The sequence below is a fragment of the Carassius gibelio genome, chromosome B1 (assembly GCF_023724105.1).
Source record: "Carassius gibelio isolate Cgi1373 ecotype wild population from Czech Republic chromosome B1, carGib1.2-hapl.c, whole genome shotgun sequence".
Lineage (NCBI taxonomy): Eukaryota > Metazoa > Chordata > Actinopteri > Cypriniformes > Cyprinidae > Carassius > Carassius gibelio.
In genome coordinates, this window is record NC_068396.1 from 9,628,873 (window position 1) to 9,650,427 (window position 21,555).

A 21,555-nucleotide genomic window follows, 5' to 3' on the forward strand; every position below is an offset into this window, starting at 1 on the left:
TATGACTTCGGGTAAATTTGCACCCAAGACATAGCTAGAAATGATCTCCACCTAATAACTACACACACACACACAACCCAAGAGATAACCACAGCTCTTCTTACACTCTAATCAACAAAACAGTCCTCGATCTTTGTCTCTCTCTCTCAGGGAGCTATCTCTTTGGCTTTCAGTGGGTAGTCTAACTAAATAGCACCCTATTGTCTTTAATTCCATTTTGATCCTATTATAGGGAAGGAAGTGTCTTAAATAAGCTCTTTCAGCCCTAAATGGCTCTGTGAGCCCTCTGTCTGGTGGACAATTAGTAGGGCACAACAGCCCACACTACAGAGAGACAATAAACTAAGTGGGTTTATTGAATTGAATCTCATGACACAAAATGAAGCTAAACTCTTAGGCGTTGGGTTTAGCCAGAAGACAGCGGATGTCCTAATTAAACTGACACCCCGTCTAAATTATCCGTGCGGAGATGGACTAAATCATTGCATGGCGCACACAAACTAGCACGTCTCCACAGGTGCTGAAGGACTACACGAGCAGACGTCGTCTCTACGAACTGAACATACAGAGAACATGAAGTCGGAACTCAAATGTGGATTTGCTAATGAGGGTTTTACATCTCAGGAGTGCAGACCACCCACATTCGTATTAAACCGACTGGAGAGAGAACAAATGGAATCTGATGAATACGGATCAGAACTCCTACAAACTAAAAGACAAATATCAGCTTTAAAACATCACTAGGGAGATATTTTGGGTGCAAAATAAAACTAAAAAAGTCAAGGAAGAGAACAAGGAAGAGAAATGGAGAGGCAAGCATTTCACACCTCTCATGAAATCACTGGGAGATTGCAGATATCCAGCCCAGCTTAGCTAACATCTTACTGTTTAAACACTTTACATGTTAAAAACCACATCAAGTGAACACATTAAAACAAGCATATAAGAGGGGAAAAGAGACAAGCAGTATTTCACAGGTACCTTGCTGTCTGATAAAAAAAAAAGAAAGAAAGAAAAGAAATGGTGGCTGATCTGTGGAAAATGATAAAATATAAAAAATATAAAAAGAAAAAAAGAAACAACAAAAATTGCAAATGAATCATACAAGGTCAAGTTGAGCGCATGTATTGTGTGCATACGATATATTGCACGCTTTAAAATATTTTGCTGGTAAGTGTGGTTTTCAACACGTTACTGTTATTTTAGAATCAAATTACAGTTATATATACACATATACATATACATATATATATACACACAATCTATTGCTATATATATATTTTTATACTACACTGTTTTTCATTTTTATTCTAGTTAAAATTTTAGTCATTTTGTCATGCGTTTTTGTGCATTTTTATTTATTTAGTTATTTTAAAAAAGGTTTATTACATTTAGTTTATTTAGGTTTAGTTACTTAGTATTTCAAGTACAACTAAATGAAAATGTTGCTAATGTACTGAAAAATAAGCTTAAGTATATTTGTTTTACATTTAACATTCGGTTTCAAGTAATTAAATTTTTTTTTTTTATTTTACAGTTTTAGTTAATAACAAGCATACAGAAAACCGTACACAATATTATAAACTTATATTATATTTACGGGTAAGAGTAGTGTGTTGTATACCATTCTGAACAAAGTCATAAAAGCCCCATTCACATCAAGGATGTTAAAGGGGGGGTGAAATGCTCGTTTTCACTCAATATCCTGTTAATCTTGAGTACCTATAGAGTAGTACTGCATCCTTCATAACTCCAAAAAGTCTTTAGTTTTATTATATTTATAAGAGAAAGATAGTCTGTACCGTTTTTTCCTGGAAAAACACGAGCGGTTGGGAGCGTGACGTGTGGGCGGAGCTAAAGAATCATGAGCGCGAGTAGGCTTTTGCGTTAAGAGCCTGTGGAAGCTGTGACATTACCTTGAGGGAAAAACCATCATCCAAAACAAACCATGGCTAACAGTCAGATTCAGCGTATATTTATGATCCAGAGGCTGAAATTGAACGAGAGCAGCGGCAGCAACGACTACAGCAGGACGTCTCTATGTAGTATGTATTGAAACTGTATATATTTGCTTAGCGGTTTTGAAAAATGACTAAGTTCCACTTTATGTCATCTTTTTTTTTTTTTTAAGGTGTACATGTGGAAAGTGCAGTTTGATGACAACATCACATGTTGTTTACTTGATGTACTTACACGCCGATAGCTAAGTTAACAACACAGAGATATTTGAAGCAGTTTTACTCACCGCCTGCGGTTCCAACACACGATCGTGACCCTTTTTCGTTGGGACTGCATTATCCTTAAGAAATAAACGATGTGCAAATCCGGCGTCAAACTGGGCCTTGTTTGTAAAACAAGCATCTTCGAAATGCAGGGAACAAACAAAAACACTTGCACAACTCCGTTGATGCTCTGTAAAAATAAACTCCATCCACTGGTCCCTTAATGCTGTTTTTTTTTTTTTTTTTTGGTAATCTGTGCAGGGTTGTCTTCCCCTGGCAACCAAAAACACACTTCTTTTGTGACATTTCGCTCTCGCTCTGATCAGTGAATGTATCTGCTCTGATCAATGAATTGCTCTGCTCTACGGGAGCGTGCACTCTTCCGGGAGAAGTGTCCTTAGGACCCATATAAGGAAATTCCGCTCCATCTAACGTCACACAGAGCCATACTCGAAAAAAAACTTTCCGAAACTTGTGACAAACCGGAAGTAGTATTTTTGGAACAAAAATACTCCTTCAAACGTACAACTTAATTTTTGAAACTTTGTCCATGTTTAGCATGGGAATCCAACTTTTTAACAGTGTAAAAAACTCAGTATGCATGAAATAGCATTTCACCCCCCCTTTAACTATAATGATAACGAGAAAGATAAAGTCCTTAAAATCTTATTAGCTTAAAAAGCTTATAGATATTAAAGAATAGCAGAGCCCACACCACAGCTATAATGATAAAAGTACAGAGAAACAATATCTTTGGGATCACTTTCAGAATTTTTTTTTTTTTTTTTTCAGCTGATGAACAATACAAACTTTGACAGCCAATCTGAATCCACCCTGCTATAACGAGCTCAAGAATATAAAGCGGCAGACAAGTGTGCACTTAGTAAACAGACGCTACTGTCTGCTGGTGTGGATGCTAATATCTTTATAGTTATCTTTATGGTTAAAGCAAATTAAACAAAAATGGGAAGCTGCATTTGTGTGCTCTTTTGAAACAAGACACACATTTTTCCTTTAGCTGCTTAAGAATTTACCCTTCTCGCTCTCTCGGTTTGTAGTATATTTAGAAGAAGTATTGCTGATAGTGAACAGCAGAGAGGGGACTGTTATTAAGACCTGTCTGCTTTTATTACAGTGGCTCAGGAGGCACACGTGGGACAGGTTATAGCCAACCTGAATGGCTGTGATAAATTCAGGCCTGAGCACAGGAGACAGATTAAATTCAGTCAGGGCCCAGTCAATGGCTCTGTATTAAACGACAACGGAAGAGAAGGATAAAACAGAATGTCACCAATATGGTTATTAACTGGAATCAGTCTCGGTGAACGACTCAGACAGTTAGCATATACTGATAATGGGACATAGGAGAGAGAGATGATGGGAGAAAGCGGGAAAAATGAGGAGAGAAAGGAATAAGAAGTCAGACACTGAAGAAAAAGGAAAGAGGGAATGGTTTAGATGGTAATAATGTTGGAGCCATAACGCAGTAGTCTGACCAGCAATTTGTTTCTATCCCACTTGCCATAGTGTCTCATTCCCATACTGATTTGCTGTCCACAATTATATGTTGGTCTTGTTGTGAAGAATTCATATTTGCATGTTATTCCAAAAGGGATGTAGGGGGTTCAGGGACTAAGATGTATCTCGTTTAAAGGGGTCATATGACTTTAATAAAAAGAACATTTTGTGTATTTGGTATAATGCAATGCGTTTATGTAGTTTTATTTTCTATATATTGGAACTATCTTGCCCCCTCAGCAAAGATGAGTGTGAAAATAGATTTTACATATGAAATATAATGGTTTATTTAAAAAATGTAGTTGCCAAATGCAGAAAAAGCTTTCTAGCATTAATATGATGCTATAGCAACAATTTAGGACAGTCCGTTTCACAAAGTCGCATTTTAATTGTTACTCTGACACAAATTCCCACGCAAGCAGTGCAACTAAAAAAGCAGCACTACTGAGTAAGCTATGATGATTTATTTTTTTTTTTTTTCATGTTTAAGAGGGCTAAATGATCGTAGTTGAATTATTTTGTTGTATTGTTATTGTTTGTTGCTGTTCAAGTTGTTCCAACTTAAAATGATGCATCTGTTAAATGGGTCGCAATGAATGTATTGTGTCAGGGAGTCAGTTGCAATGAGCTTGTGTTTCATTGTGAAGCAGACACAATTAAGTATTTCTGGTATAACTTGTCTATAATTGTGGAAAGACCGTTCCTCAAAACTGCTCACATTTTTATTTCCTGGATGTCAGATTTTTTTAATTTAGTGGCTATGCGATTTTGTTTTATTCAATACTCTGCCATCTGTATTTGCGATGTAGCTTTTAATAGGCACTTCTGTTCTTTTCCATTGTATTTCAGTGTAAATGTGATACCAGACGTCTTGAATGCTGCATTCTCATCTCAGGTCTTTAGCAGCTTCTTGCACATAATTCTCGTGCATAATAGCCTACATCATTCTAAAACACGGCGCTCAAATTCAAATAAATTCTGCTTCTAAAACACATCCTTAGAACTTCCACTGACCTGCCTCACAACCAAATCTCTATCTGTATGAACCCTGTATTCTAATAGTTTTAATAATATAGGTCTGACAAAATCCGTGAATGGGAAAGTTTTATTTTATTTTATTTATTTTTACTCTGTGCTATGTCATCGTTCCCGCTGGCGCCAGCTCTGGCCGAGTCCGGCTCAACAATGTAAAACAACCAATGAAACCCATTACAAACAAAGCATTTATTGCATCCGGTGGGGACATAATCACTGCACACATCTGAATATTAGGGTTTAACTGTTCCAAGAACAGTGTAGTAAATACAACTTAACCACTGATTTCTAGTTTTGTTCTCTTTAGGAAGGCAACAAAATAGTTTCGCTTTCACAACAAAACACACAGCATCGCCACAACATGGCAGTGGTGAAAATAGAGAATAAAAGTAACGCAGTCTTTTTTTGCATGAACATTTGGGCGGTGTTATGCAAATCTTCCAACAATGTGATCTAGACATGTGGGGGCGCATTAGAATGAGCCTTTTTAAGAAGGTGCAGTTGACCCTGAACTAAATAACACTTTACAAAACAGTTCATTAGTTAATGTTAGTTGATGTATTAACGAACATGAACGAACAACGAACAGTATATTTATTACAGTATTTATGCATATTTCTTAATGTTAATTAATTAGAATACAGTTGTTAATTGTTAGTTCATGTAATGTTAACAAGCAAAACAGTTGATTTTAATAATGCATTTGTAAATGTTCAAATTAACTAATATTGCTGCAACAACGCATCAACGTCATCGATTACGTCGACTACAAAAATACGTCGACGTCCGTGAAATGCGTCGACGCGTCAAACTGTTTGTTTACATCTCGCGTAATGGCATACTAGGAATGGAGAGAGTTGCATTCTATCACAGAGACCACTGTTATCAAAAGTATGGGAATACTTTAAACAGAGGACAAATAAAATGGCCCATTTGTTCCCTTTGCAAAACCGATATGGTGTACCATGGCAGCACAACTGTGATGCACGAGCATCTCAGAGGAAAACATCTTGGCGCTCTCCGGTTACGGTTTAACTGTGTGATCCTGCGACCAACTTCCTTCTTCAGGTCTGATATTCTTGCGCTTGCGGCATTCTGAAAAGTTGAGAGGTTTTTAACTCGTTGCGGTGCGGACGCACCTGGAAAAAATGAGCGTCTCTTCCATTATGAGCATTGGAAATAACAAACTTGAGCGCGCAACAGACGTGATATGTGAACGGCCCCTTAAAAGACAGCGCGCCGCGAGACAACAGTCACAAACCACTGAGCTACCCCGAATCCGCTTCAGATCTCTGGAAACCATGCTAAACCATAGCAGAACCCTGACTACATTTTATGGTTTGTGATGCTAAAGAACATTTCATGACGTTTCGGACAATTTTTCGGTACTGTTTAATTATGAACGCTATCATAAACTCATATTTACAATAGTAAACTACTTTTCTTTGCCTCTTTATTATTTTATACTGTAAAAACTTCAACCACATTGGTTGAAAATGAATAAAGGTTGAAATATTATATTAGAAGTTGTACTTATATTTTTTTTTTGTAAAGTTATCCAAAGGATTCATTAGCTAATAAAAAAAATAACATTAGATTAATTATTTATTGTAATAAAAATAATCGTTAGATTAGTCGACAGAAAAAATAATCGTTAGTTGCAGCTCTATTAACTAACTAAGAATAATACATGCTGAAGAACTATTATTCATTCTTAGTGCATGCTAACTAAAGCAGTTAATTAATGTTACCTAATGAACCTTATTGTAAAGTGTTAGCCTTAACTTTTAGAAAGAATACATCTTTGGATTTGAGAGTTTAGTCTTTGAGAGTTACAGATCTTTATGCACCAAGAGCTTGTAACACTCCAAAGTGAAAGAAAAAGTTGAAATCGCATCACATGACCCCCCCTTTAGCATCCTATTGGGTTTACGCTTGAAGGAATAGTTTACCTAAAAATGTATATCTAGTCATTACTTCAGCATCAACATTTTAAAATAAATGTCTTATGAACAAATTGTTCTTTAGTCTGTTGTATTAGACAATTTAGTAAAACTTTAACGAATTAAAAAATAAAAATAAAATCCTTCTTGTGTTCCAAAAAAATAAAGAAGGGTAAATGGCATTAGGATAATACCAGGGTGAGTAAATGATGAATTAATTTCAGGGTCAACTAACACTTTAATGTAGTCTAAATAATAACAGAACTGGAGAGAGAGAAAAAAAAAGCACATGCAAGCACATTATATTATATTAGTTAGAACATTTCATTATGTTTTCCACCCTTTTAAAAACTACAATAATAATACAAGTTTTGTTGTTATTAATTCATATTAACATCAATATTATCACTAAAAATTACTGTTTATAATAAATTGTATAAGAGTATGGTTGATCGTAATTATGATGCTTATTATTATGTTAAATAATAAATAAAAATTTAATTTCTCTTAATGTAATATCTTGTAATATCTGTAATATTTTGTAGTTAAAACATTTTAGCATTTCTGTGATTCATTATTTAGGCTTTGCTAAACATAATTACTGTTTTGTGGGATTGGCAACAACGTCACTTGAGCATTCATGCCAGTAAACCATTAATATAATAATAGCTGAATGCGGAATCTTCACTCACTGGAGAAGCCCTGCGAGGAGAGCTGCAGGCATAGAGAGAGAGAGAGAGAGAGAGAGAGAGAGAGAGAGAGAGAGAGAGACTGAATAATGGAGACAGAATGATGGAGATTGATGAAGTGAGTCCAAATGATTGCCAGTTGTCACCTAGACACAGACCCTGATGGACTAATCATACAGCCTACGACAGTGGCATGAACACACACACACACACACACTTCAGTCCTGCTATGTTGTCTATGATAAGTACACTCATAGATGTCAAAAAGATGGTTATTATCTGTCTCTCTCACAGTCTACTGTCATTCCTGGTGTATACCTGGACAAAAAGCTCCAGGATCCAACTAATGACCACGACTCATGGAGGAAAAAGACAGCAACACGACATGTCTGATCACGTCTAAATCCTTACTTGACCTTGTGTTTTCAACTCACAGATCAACTTAAAACTTTCCTCTCATATTTTAAGGTGTTCTACAAAACAATAGCCTCAAGCCCCTTGGTTACTGTTGCTAGGTCTGAAAAAACATCTCACAGGACTGATCTTTTTTGTCTGTAAAATTTGCATATTAATTTGTAAAAAAAAAAAAAAAAAAAAAAAAAAAAGAAAAAAAAGTGACATTTACTGTGACGACACTAATCAAAACTTAAGACTCAATTGCTTATCACATCAACTCAGAAGCTAAAAAATAGCCCAATTACAAACATAATTACATTAAAAGTATACATGCATTTACCTTGGAGTCTTTATTGTTATAATTACAATAATTTGGGATGGTCATTAAGTAATGGGCCGGGAAATACTTATTGGTTCATCTCAAGGTACACTGTCACTTTCTCATTTTTATTACTATTATTACTATTATTTATTTATTTTTTACTTGACAAACTATGCAAACACACAGGTACTCCATTGAAACGTGATTGGCAACTGACAATAGTTGCTAAGGTAATATTTTCAGTTAAGGCAGTGTTTAGTGAATGAAAGTCACAATGAAACTAGTATCTTCTTCGTTGGGCAAACTTTCCTAGTTTATTGCTATATTTTCCAGCCAACAGGGCTGCATTGGTTATACCTTGTGGTTGCAATTATAACTTCCTTTTCTGATGCTATAAACAGCATGTACCTCTAAACAGACTTAAAAACTAGTAGATTATATCCAGTAGAGTGTATAAAATGTCAGTAATGTTAATGGGAGAAGAATATAAAAAGCCACGGCATAAACCTGTTAAATCAATATACAGTCACTAAAATGACCTGTAAAGCCCTGTAATGTCTGAAACTGTCACTGTATTTTTAATGGTAAAGTTTTGTGACCACAGCTACCAAGAAAAAAATATATAATAAATAATAATTCACAGAAGCTTCCCTAATCTCATTCTCCTCCTTCCCCTTTCTCTTTCCTTGTCTCTCTCTCTCTCTCTCTCTCTCTCTGTTGGTATCAGGTCCACAAGGTGATGATCTGATTCCAGCACTTGCCAGACAGGAGTCTCCAAGAGGATATCCCTCTCATTTCACACACGCACACGCTGCAGATGCAGACACACAACACTCGACATCACTAGAACCTTTCCCAGGAGAACCGGATGAAAAAGGAGAGAAGATAACTGCTATACTGAGACGAATGAGAGAGGGATAGCAAGGACAACAGAAAGGGTGAGATAACAAAAAGAGAACAAGAAAAACAACGTTTAAAAGTTTTAGCTTTTTGTAGAAGCAATCAAAATTACATGTAGCTTCTTTTCTTCCAATGAATGGTGAGCTGAGCATTCAGAAGGTCAGAAGGGTTCAAAAGGGCAGAAAATAAAGCTGTATTTCAAAGAACTGCTCCAACTGTTGCACTACAGTCCAAGTGATATTCTTAATGCATAATCTTTCACTCCAGTAAACTTAATTGCTACAACCGGATGACTGGGTCATTAACCAGATAACCTAATCAGTCTGATTCATGAACAAATCATTCAGACTGGCTTAGTGAACCAGATCAGCTGGTTGATTGAAAGGATCCTGCATTTCTGAATCAGACATCTCTATTTCTCTCATCTAAAGGAATGCTAGTGTATAAATGAAGACAGTTTTGTAGCCTGTTTTAACAGATGGCTATTGTATATGGACTACTGTTTTAACCTTGAAAGCACCAGTCCCTTTTGTAATTGCATGGAGCGACCAGGGAATTTATTTAAACGTTCTTCCTTTTTGTTGCACAGACAACGTCATACAGGTTTGGAAGGGCATGAGGGTGAGTATAACATGACAGAATAATCATAAATCGGTCTGAGAGGGCACTGGAAAGAAGAGGATGAAAAAGACCTGATAGAGAGAGAAAGAAAAAGGCAGAGAACGAGAGTGCAAACAGAATTGTCCTCATCGTTCAGATCTTGCCAGTACATTCCCTCAGGTTACGAGAAAGCTAGAGAAGAGAGGAAAACAGAGACTCGCAGACACAAAAGCTAATGTAATGTTTTGCTTTCTTTTGTTTTTATTGTCTGACATTTTTTCCTTCCCCTTGTTTTTTTGCCCTACTCTGAACAGGAGCTGCACCTTTGACAGACATTGATTTTTGGAAGAACAGACAGATGAGTCCCACTGTAGGAATGCAGCCAGGAAAGCGAGAGAGGAAAGGGATATGGGAGACAACAGGGAGTGAGACAGTGTTTGTTTGGTGAAAGCAAGACAGATCATCCAGAATGGAGGATCTTTAATGCTAGGTACCGGCGTATAAACACAAGGATATGGAATAGTTCAAAACTGAGGTGAAAGTTCAAACAAGGTCACCTCTATTTTTTTCTTAAATTACTATAAAGGGCATTTTGGGCTTCAAAACCGATGCATCAGCTAGAAAAGAGGTCTTCAAGGCCAAGAACCTTTGGAGGATAAAGATCCAAGGATCCCGTTACAAACTGTGTGAAGGATTTTATCCTAACCTATAATATACATTACATATGATGCTTACAATGAATGTTTTAAAAACTTTTCAACACTGATGTTATAACCTCAACCTCAGAAGGACAATTAAACATTTAGCATAAAATAAGCTTCTTAACTGCAGCTTTGATGGAAGTTAAATTTATACTGTGTTTCTGTTAAGAGCATATTTTCATTTTCAAATGAAACCTTTTGGATAGAAAAATAATTGGTCACCACAGTGACACCACGGTAATTTTAGTTATTTATTCTTAAAAAAAAAAAAAAAAAAAAAAAAAAAAAAAAATACTACTTTCTTAATAATGTTAAAATTGTCTTCTTGTAAATAGCCTACTATGACATTATTATCATGGCTATATATACAGTTGCTTCTCAATAAATTAGAATGTTGTGGAAAAGTTCATTTCAGTAATTCAACTCAAACTGTGAATTCCGTGTATTAAATAAATTCAATGCACACAGACTGAAGTAGTTTAAGTCTTTGGTTCTTTTAATTGGGATGATTTTGGCTCACATTTAACAAAACCCACCAATTCACTCTCTCAACCAATTAGAATACTTCATAAGACAAAAAGAAAATTGTCATTTGTCTGCCTTCCGGAAAGCATGTTAATTTACTGTAAACATACTCAATACTTGGTAGGGGCTCATTTTGCTTTAATTACTGCCTCAATTCAGCGTGGCATGGAGGTGATCAATTTGTGGCACTGCTGAGGTGGTATGGAAGCCCAGGTTTCTTTGACAGTGGCCTTCAGCTCATCAGCATTTTTTGGTCTTTTGTTTCTCATCTTCTTCATGACAATATCCCATAGATTCTCTATGGGGTTCAGGTCTGGTGAGTTTGCTGGCCAGTCAAACAAACCAACACCATGGTCATTTAACCAACATTTGTTGCTTTTAGCAGTGTGGGCAGGTGCTAAATCCTGCTGGAAAATGAAATCAGCATCTTCAAAAAACTGATGAAGTGCTCCAAACTTTCTTGGTAAACGGGTGCAGTGATTTTGGTTTACAGAAAACACAATGGACCAGCACCAGCAGATGACACTGCACCCTAAATCATCACAGACTGTGGAAACTTAACACTGGACTTCAAGCAACTTGGGCTATGAGTTTCTCTACCCTTCCTCCAGAATCTAGGACCTTGGTTTCCAAATGAAATACAAAACTTGATCATTTTGAAAAACATTTGATAAGAGCACTTGGGAACACTGGGCAACAGTCCAGTTCTTCTTCTCCATAGCCTAGGTAAGACGCCTCTGACGCTGTCTGTGGTTCAGCAAATTCCTCGATATGCCTGTGTGTGGTGGCTCTTGATGCCTTGACCCCAGCCTCAGTCCATTCCTTGTGAAGTTCACTCAAATTCTTGAATTGATTTTGCTTGACAATCCTCATAAGGCGGCAGTTCTCTCGGTAAGTTGTGCATCTTTTTCTTCAACATGTTTTTCTTCCATTCAACGTTCTGTTAACATGCTTGGATGCAGCACTCTGTGAACAGCCAGCTTCTTTGGAAATGAATGTTTGTGGCTAACCCTCCTTGTGAAGGGTGTCAATGATTGCCTTCTGGACAACTGTCAGATCAGCAGTCTTCCCCATGATTGTGTAGCCTAGTGAACCAAACTAAGAGACCATTTTGAAGGCTCAGGAAATCTTTACAGGTGTTTTGAATTGATTTGCTGATTGGCATGTCACCATATTCTAATTTGGTGAGATTGGAATGGTGAACTGGTGCTTTTTTGTTAAATGTGAGCCAAAACCATCACAATTAAAAGAAACAAAGACTTAAAACGATTTCATTTTGTGTGCACTGAATTTTTTTAATACACAAGTTTCACAGTTTGAGTTGAATTACTGAAATAAATGAACTTTTCCACGACATTCTAATTTATTGAGATATACCTAATTTTTATTATTATTATTATGCCACTGCTGTTGTATACCTGTGCAAAACTATGCTCACAGATTATCTGTGGTTGTTTGTGTGCCACTATGCAGTTGCTAGGACATCTATAGTTTACTAGTTGCTTACTGCCCAGGGGCTTGGTCTACCTTGTTCAGTGCAAGTCTATGAATTTTTGCAAAAATCACAGACCACTTCATCCTACAACAAACCCCAAAACCTTTAAGCAGTGGTGCTTGCCTTAGCATAAAAACAATGTTAAGAAAACCTGGACATCTGAAGTCATATATCATAAACGCATTATCTGATATGAGAGTGACCTGCAGAAGTCAGACACACACAGACACACACCAAAAGGGCATCATGGATTAATAATTATTCTGTTATCAAGTTCTGATATTATCAGTTTATTTCCTCTATTTGTGACATTCACCATCTAGGATAGGGGCCAAAAAATTTTCACCAGTCTTTCTTTTGGCTGCACATTATATTTTGAGTTCTCAGGAAAAGATGAATATTGTCCAAGTTTCTCATCTCTGAAGACCTACTGAACCTGTTCCAAAACTTATACTGCTCAAGTCCACAAGTTACTTTCAGAACTAAATTTAAACTCAACTCCACACAATGGAACGTGTCTTACCTGACAGCAACACGCATACCATCCTGCTACTGTCATCTCAGTATCGATTGGTCATATGGCAATTCTCCGTCAGCCCCTTCCTGTCATCTGCAGATGCCTCTCCTGACACACAAAAAGATAAAATATGTACCATCTCTGCTTAAGCTCAAATGTCTTTTTTGTACACAAAAGTAGAGCAAGCTCCTTACAGCTGTGTGGGAATCATTGTAATGAGTCCATCTGGATAGCAGACACAAGGCTGCAGGGTGAACAAGGACTGCAGATTGAGAAAACACACACGATCAAGTACGTGCACACAAACACACACTACATAGCTATCAAACACCCATAGGTCTGCTTGAGAGCATGCTCAGTTATCAATCACACACACGTCTGTAATAGCGCAGACAAACAAATGTCAGAGCTGACAGCGGCATGGCCAGGTTACTCATCCATCAGAAAAATAATGCACTGCTTCATGGATCAGATACCTGGACGAGAACCCTTCAGTGGTTCTCACAACTGGAAATCTACAGCATTTGAGATTCCTGATGGGTTCATGATCTTAAAGCTGGATTTATTCACATTTAGCTGCATGTATAACAGCTCATAATCATTAGCTGCCTCAGATAAATGTAGAATGTACAGCTATCTATCTGTCTATATACAGACACACAGTATAATTCATATACACATATATTAACCATTCAGAATAAGACCTGTAAGATGCATTATTTAATGTTTTTTTTGTTAGCAGCATAGCTTAACTTGTATTTAAATACATATCAAATTAATTAACTACATTTTATATATTTTTTTTTTTCTTAACATTTTGCAACCAAGACTGAGACAACATGAGACTTTAAGTAGACTACCCACACCTTTTATTTTCATTTGCAAAAAAAAAAAAAAGAAACAAGAAAAAAACATAGTTTATCAATATATGCTATTTTAACCTCCAAAAAAGAAAGGTTATCGGAAAGAAAGAAATAATCTACAGAGTAAAAAATAATCAGAGAAAGGGGTCTACTTTAATAACAGATTGATAGAGAGAGAGAAAACACTCGACATGCAAAATTCAAGTCTATTTGAGCTCTGTACAAGCAGACATAAAACACAAACCCTTCTACTCAAAGACCCAGGGGAAGCTGAGAGACAGTTTTGCATACGAGAGCAGACTCACAGCTCCCATGTGGCATTGACAGAGCGCCATCTGCTGGTGACAGCAAACAAGCCATGACCTCCCATCAGTTACACAAACTGCCACTGATTGATAACTGAAAATTAGTGAAAATAATACAACGGCTAAATAATATATTACACTAACATATAATCAATAGATTTAAATTATCCAAGCAACTTACCCTGCTCCAAAATACTGATTTTGAAAATAGAACTGATTGGATATTCTTTTAGTAGGCTTTTGTGCCTGTGCTACATGAACAGGATCATCGGCGAACTTGAACTTTCTTGAGATTTTTCTGACTTCTTATACTGGCCCTGGGTGACCCAAATATGCTGACAGGTCAATTAATCCATATTCAAACACCAGCCTCAAGCCTTGGTGGGTCTCATTCACTAATAATTGATTACAAGTGTTCTCACTTGTGTATATACGTGCATAAATGTGTCCTTACCTTCGTTTGAAATGTTTGATGAATATGGATTATTTTGAACGAGGGAACTCGTGCCCGCCGTTATTAATTAGCAAAACGTAGGCATCGCTAAGGCCTCGAGCACAGAATGATTTTGTCTGGAACTGCCAGCCAGGGAGTTGAAAGTAACTTTAGTGGGAGTTAACTGGATAAATGTTGGTTATTGTTACTCTGTAGTTTTCTAGAATAACGTTGGGTAGTTAATAAACTTCTCACACAAACATTCCGATTAGAATAGGCGGGGCTGGTAGATACCATATTCTGATTGGCTCAGTATACCAGTCTTGGGAAATGATTGGTTTAGAGAGGCCAAATAGGTTTGATCAGCAGCATCTTCCTTCATTTAAAAGACAAGATAGACAAAATAATTATTCACAAAATAATCTATACACCATATGCAAGGTAACATTATTCATTTTGTATTTTAATTAGGATTTTAATTATTTTATTTAATTAGGAACATCATTTAATTATATCATATTGATTACAAAGATATAGTCTTTTTTTACTGGCTTGAAAAGAAATGTAAAGGACAACTGGCCTTCTTTCAGAAAAATCCAACAACAAATCGATGCAACAAGACGCATGTTATATCAAGGTGTAAACAGCAATCTATTTTGCCTGACACAAAGACAGATGTTAATACCAGGTGTAAACAGGGCCTCTGTCCTCTCACTGTCCCTGTTTTTGCTTCCATCCTCTCACTACGTCTGTCTGGCTTTGTTCTCACACCATCTCTAGGGAGGCCATGTATTTGTGGAGTGTTTTGATATGAGAACTTATTTTCCTTGTTCCAGTCAAGCAAAGGGAGACATATATCCTCCCTAATGTGTACTGTGTGTTATCCTCCACGGGGCCCCTGCAGGCCTCCATGGTAATTTCCATAGCGAATTCATCAAACATGACAGAGAAAAGAAAAGGATAAAGTCAATTCATTAGCCAGATGTGATGACAAATACCTCTTTAGAGAAAGAATGGTAAATTATCATTAAAAGCTCAGGTGTGTGTGACTAAACCGAATGAGTCTAGAGATATGTTCTACACATTTAAAACGCTTGTGGTTACTCTGTACTGAACTTTCAACAGCTGATCTTCAGACATCATTGTAATTATCTAAAAATATATAGACCTACTGGAATAAATATTCCATAGTTGTGGCTGCCAAGGCATTCCATTAAAAAGCCCCACTAATAATCCTCACTATAAATTATAACTTCTAGAATAACACCAATATATTATGAATTTTATGAATTGCACCGTTGGGAAAATATATATGCATCATACCAACATAATCAAATCAAATTTAAATCAATCCTGACCAGCGTCCAGAATTTATGATGCATCACATCATTTAGTGAAAAATCAAATCTGAATTGAATTGTTGTCAAAGCAAACCATTTGCATCCTGTTGGATCGTGAACACTTTCTCGGTGTATGAATACAATGACATCTGACTGTAAATGGAAGAAAAGCACAAATACTTACCGTTTCTGAAGTTTATGAAATTATAGTGCACGTAAAAATTCCATTACACACTCCATTATGCAAATAGTGCTTCAGTAAATATGATTTGGTAATGTGGCGTTAATCTCTTTTATGCATGCCCATGAAGCACATTACCAAACATTAATAGCACCAATTCAAGATTCACAACATGTGACCTCTCTCTCACACACACACTCTCTCTCTTTACTGAAATGTGGAATTGTCCCAGCTTATGAATACTGATTCTTGCAGAGAGATCACGGTTTCTCATAGACCAGTGTAATTTTATCTAGCAACAATTCTACCTGCAGTAATATGCATGTATAATATGCTACCTGTGTAAGGTAGTAGTAGGGACAATTAATATGTGCTAATGGATGATCGTGGCATTTACTGAGATGCAGCGTCTTTGACATTATTAAATCTGAGAAGATTTTGTAATTTTAACAGTTCCAAATGGCATACCTATTAATAGCCTAAAAAATGAAATAGCTTTAAATAATATATGGTGGCCTAAGAAAAAGTTCGCGACTCATGATCAATAATGAATTCAATTACACAGGCAACATAGATTGAAATGCTACCTTTTATGTCTGACTCGAACAAGGTCATAGGCAAAACAAAGGTGAGTGGATTACAAAATTTTTTTTTTTCTTAAGAGTATAATGTATTAATACATTGAAACAAACACTGTTATCAATATAGCCTCATTTAGAAGCCAGAGAACATTATCAGAAAGACTGACTATTGGTTAAAAAAAAAAAAAGTTATTTAATCTTTTTCTTCTTCTTTTTCCAGTTTAAATTTTAGATTAAATAAATAATAAAAATAAAATAAAATCTGTAATAGTATTATCAGTCAGTTGAACGTGGATACTCCAGTCGTGTCCAGTGTTGCATTGATATCAAAATTTTGCATAAGAGTTTCAAATAATACTTTCTTAACAAATATTGTGTATAAAATTACACAAAGTACTTTTCAGAAGAACAACTGAGATGCAACACACTTCATTATTTCCCCAAGTCTTCTCTATTGTGTGAATCCGAGAAACCAAAAGGTGTTAACAGAACACAGATACCCACAACCCACAGACATAAACACAAATACACACTCACACCCTATAAATTTGTATTCCCCACACTTGAAGTGTTAATTAATAAGAACGTGACATGATTGCAGAATTTATTTGTTGATTTAATTAAGCAATGGTGTGAAAGTATTGGCTGTGGTATATGGCAGCTGTCTGGACATCTTTCTAGAGACAAAATCATTCACATTGACTGAATACAAAATAATTTAATCTTCTGTGTGTTGAGACAACAATATAATCACAAAAAGTAGGAAGTTAATAATAAATAAAGATTATGCTCATTTTTCTCTACTGTCAGAATTTCTAGACCTGGCTATTGCCTTTGACACATTGGCAATGTTTACATGCACAATTTTTTAAATAAAGTGATCGGTTTGATGCACATTTATATGTCCAAGCTTCAAATCAGCATTTATTTATTTATTTATTTTTTACATGCGCACACTGCACAAAAAAAGTACAGTTTCGCACTGTTTGCACATAACAACCACTCTCCTACATGGTGTCTTTATTTGTTCTCAACAGTAGAATTAATATTTATCCATTACATGCACTCTCAATCATTTTAGAAGAGGAATAAACCACCCCCTTCAATCCGATCGAAATTTCATTCCAATCGAGCTCATTCGGATGGATTAAGGTGTTTACATGAAGGCTTTTCAGTCTGATTAAGCCATCAATCTGATTACAAATTGAGTATTTGGCTGCATGTTAACGTAGCATTAAGCAGACCACTGGACTTGGGGTGCTTCATGGCTCAGTCTTGGGCCCACTTCATTTCTCAATATATGCAATTTGAGTAGGTGTAATATATTATAATGGGTTCTCAAACTTCTCCTTGAAGTACCCCCAGCACTGCACGTTTTGTATATCTCCCTATATCTGACACATCCATTTCAGGTCTTGCAGTCTCCACTAATGAATTGATGAGTTGAATCAGATGTGATAATTGAGGGAGACATACAAAATGTGCAGTGCTGGGTACTCCAGGACAGGTTTTAGAACCACTACACTGTTAGAAATGTCTGTAAATTTAGCAGTATTTAACTGTAAAATGAACTGTATTTTACTGTAGGACAGTTATACAGCATATTACTGTATTTTATAGTTACATTTTGGGGAATACCCTCTTGGCGACACTAAATTACAGTATTTTTAATTTACTGTAAATCTAAATACAGTAAAGAAAAAATGAGCGCGAAACCTGACCAATCACAGATCAAGTTTTATTTCCCACTTGGAGAAAGAAGAAAACAAGACACACAGATGTGAAAAGAACCAGTCAGATGCAAAGGTGGGTACAAATATTACTTCTTTTACTTTAAATATATTATATCTTTGGTTTAACTAAAACAAAAATATAAATAAAAAAAACGCTGCCACTGAACGGCGCGCAGTCACCTCACATTTATGCTGTGAAGAGAGCTAGAGAGAGTTGTAGTGACACTGTGCAAACATTCATATTTCTTTCCTTTCTTTCCCTTTTCTGAACGTTTCACCGTCAAAATATGGACATTAACGGGTCTCTGCCTTGGGTTTGACCACTCCAGGAGCTGGTGAGTGTTCATGTGAACTGTTAGCCGAACAACAAAGCTTTCGTGGATTTAGCTTAAAGTCAGTCGGATTTTTTCCCGCTATTATCGCTTGCTGTTAACTGATTACCCCATATAAATGCACGTCATGCTTGTAGTGCTAGAGTAAAACCCGCAATGTTCGTGTCGTGTGCAAACACTGGCGTCTCTGTGGAGACATTATACGCCTTTATTAATCATGCCAAAAGACATAAAAACACGGCGAATTTAAGGTTTTCGTGTGCAGTTCCTGAATGCTCATACACTTTCCAAAGCCTCTCCGCCCCTCAGTCTCACATTTAACGTTACCGCAAACACATAAAGTTAAGGAAACTAAACAACCAAGAGAAAAATATGTCTACTTCAAATGTAACATTTGTTCTGTACATCAGCATCGGGAGAATAACATAATCTCGTTCGCGAAAATGCGCCGCAAATGGCACAGAACACAATGGAAATGTTTTCAGGGGACCCCAGTAAGTGACGAACCCGACTGTGTACATCCAATGCGCGATCAACGGCTGTCCGAATTCATTCACAGCTTCAAGTGAACCGTATTAGTGGACTAATGTAGAAATGAGTGAATGAGTGTTAAGGGGGCGATTTCGGATTTAGCCAACGTAATTTCCTCATTATTTTAACCTGGGATGTTGTCGTGACAAAGCAGCATGGTGTCTATCAGTTTAATAGCTGTACTTGGGACATAAATGTCTTATTATTGCTGTTAACATAACTGTTGCAAATAAATACATTTTATACAAAAAAGTTTTTGTAATATGCTTTATTTATCTGTGTGTGTCTCAACTTTAAAATTAGCTGTTTCATCTTTGGACCCTACATTACCTTACATTTCTTACCTATGAAACTTATTTAAACATAACATTACAATTTTTTTACAATGTTACTAATGTATAGATTAATATCTTACCCTCATGTTCTTTTTACATTTTTTTATATTGTATATAAAGTTGTATGTCATAAATATGTAATCTCTGTATTTTGTGCAAGAAAACAAAAGTAGACGTTGAGTACTAAACATGCTCCATCCGGGTTTGTCACATATTGGGTCCCCTGGAAATATTTCCGTTGTGTTCTGTGCCATTTGCAGTGCATTTCTGTATTTGGTTTTGTTGTGAGTATTTGGTTGTTTTGTTAGACATTTTTCACATCAAATGATCTAACTTTTTTTTCTGTTTTGTAAAGGTTAAATGTTAACCCTGACAACAGCAAGTGCTCCTCAAAGTTCCACGTCATCAAAAGAAGTGGGAAGATGGTGCAAAGGAAGAACTCTGGTCTGAACCCTCATGTATCCTCCTTCATTAAAGGGATAGTTCACCCAAAAAATTAATTCACCCATTAATAACTCACCCTCATGTCATTCCAAACCCGTGAGACCTCCATTTATCTCCTCTGTCCCTCCATTGAAGCTGTGTGTTCGGTCTGCTGTCCATGTCCAGAAAGGTAAGAAAAACATCATCAAAGTAGTCCATGTGACATCAGAGGGTCAGTTAGAATTTTTTGAAGCATTGAAAATACGTTTTGGTCCAAAAATAGCCAAAACTACGACTTTATTCAGCATTGTCTTCTCTTCCGTGTCTGTTGTGAGAGAGAGTTCAAAACAAAGCAGTTTGTGATATCCGGTTCGCGAACGAATCACTCCATGTAATTGGATCCTTTTGAACCAGTTCACCAAATCAAACTGAATCATTTTAAACGGTTCGCATCTCCAATATGCATTAATCCACAAATTACTTAAACTGTTAAATTTTTTTAATGTGGCTGACACTTCTGAGTTCAAACAAACCAATATCCCAGAGTAATTCATTTACTCAAAAAGTACACTGACTGAACTGCTGTGAGGAGAGAACTGAAGATGAACACCGAGCTGAGCCAGATAATGAACAAAATACTGACTCGTTCTCGAGTCAGCCACATTAAAAAAGTTAACAGCTTAAGTAATTTGTGAATTAATGCGTATTGGAGACGCGAACAGTATAAAACGATTCAGTTTGATTTGGTGAACTGGTTCAAAAAGATCCGGTTACATCGAATGATTCATGAACTGGATATCACAAACTGCTTTGTTTTGAACTGTCTCACAACAGACCCGGAAGAGAAGACAATGCTGAATAAAGTCGTAGTTTTTGCTATTTTTGAACCAAAATGTTTTCGACGCTTCAAAAAATTATATCCGACCCTCTGATGTCACATGGACTACTTTGATGATGTTTTTCTTACCTTTCTGGACATGGACAGTATACCGTACACACAGCTTCAATGGAGGGACTGAGAGCTCTCGGACTAAATCTAAAATATCTTAAACTGTGTTCTGAAGATAAACGGAAGTCTCACAGGTTTGGAACGACATGAGGGTAAGTTATTAATGACCTAATTCAGATTTTTGGGTGAACTATCCCTTTAAGGAGTTTCTGGATTTTAGCTGGCAAAACTATTAAGCTACTAAGAGCAAATACATTCTACATAGGAGTTTTCTGAATTTGTAAATTTTTAAGATTGTTCTTATGACTGAATCTGTTCATGTCTGTTGTTTTAAAATGCTCTTAATATGAAACTTTTATGTATAAATGAAATGTATTCAAGTTTTTGGAAAACTGAAAGTACAATCTGCAAGAATATTAAAATGTTATTTCAAGTATTACAATTTAACCATTAAACCAATAAAAGAAGTTAAACAGTCTTTTGTTTCTTTTTATAGTTTTTACTACTGAGACGTGAGACCTGTTGAAATACAATAATTTGTAAAGTCTTACAATACATAATAAAAGTGAACCAATTACAGTAAATTTCACAGTGTAAAGTAATATTTTATTGTATTTAAATATATAAAAGGAGAAAAAAACATAATTGTGTTTTATAGTAAAAAATATATTACTGCAAATACATTT

The 21,555-nt window shown here is 36.1% G+C and overlaps 1 long non-coding RNA gene across 4 annotated transcripts in view; it reads right to left on the reverse strand.

Moving 5' to 3' along the window:
• Positions 1-14,449, reverse strand: part of LOC127948706 (uncharacterized) — a 77,917-nt gene extending 63,468 nt beyond the window's left edge. For 3 of the 4 annotated variants that reach the window (XR_008152159.1, XR_008152158.1, XR_008152157.1), the window contains exons 1-3: positions 14,213-14,449; positions 13,058-13,125; positions 12,870-12,971 (exon numbers count right to left, since the gene is read on the reverse strand). This is a non-coding gene — a long non-coding RNA (uncharacterized LOC127948706). The remainder of the gene's footprint in view (positions 1-12,869; positions 12,972-13,057; positions 13,126-14,212) is intronic. The other variant, XR_008152156.1, reaches the window with a different exon arrangement.
• Positions 14,450-21,555: the final 7,106 nt, after the last annotated feature.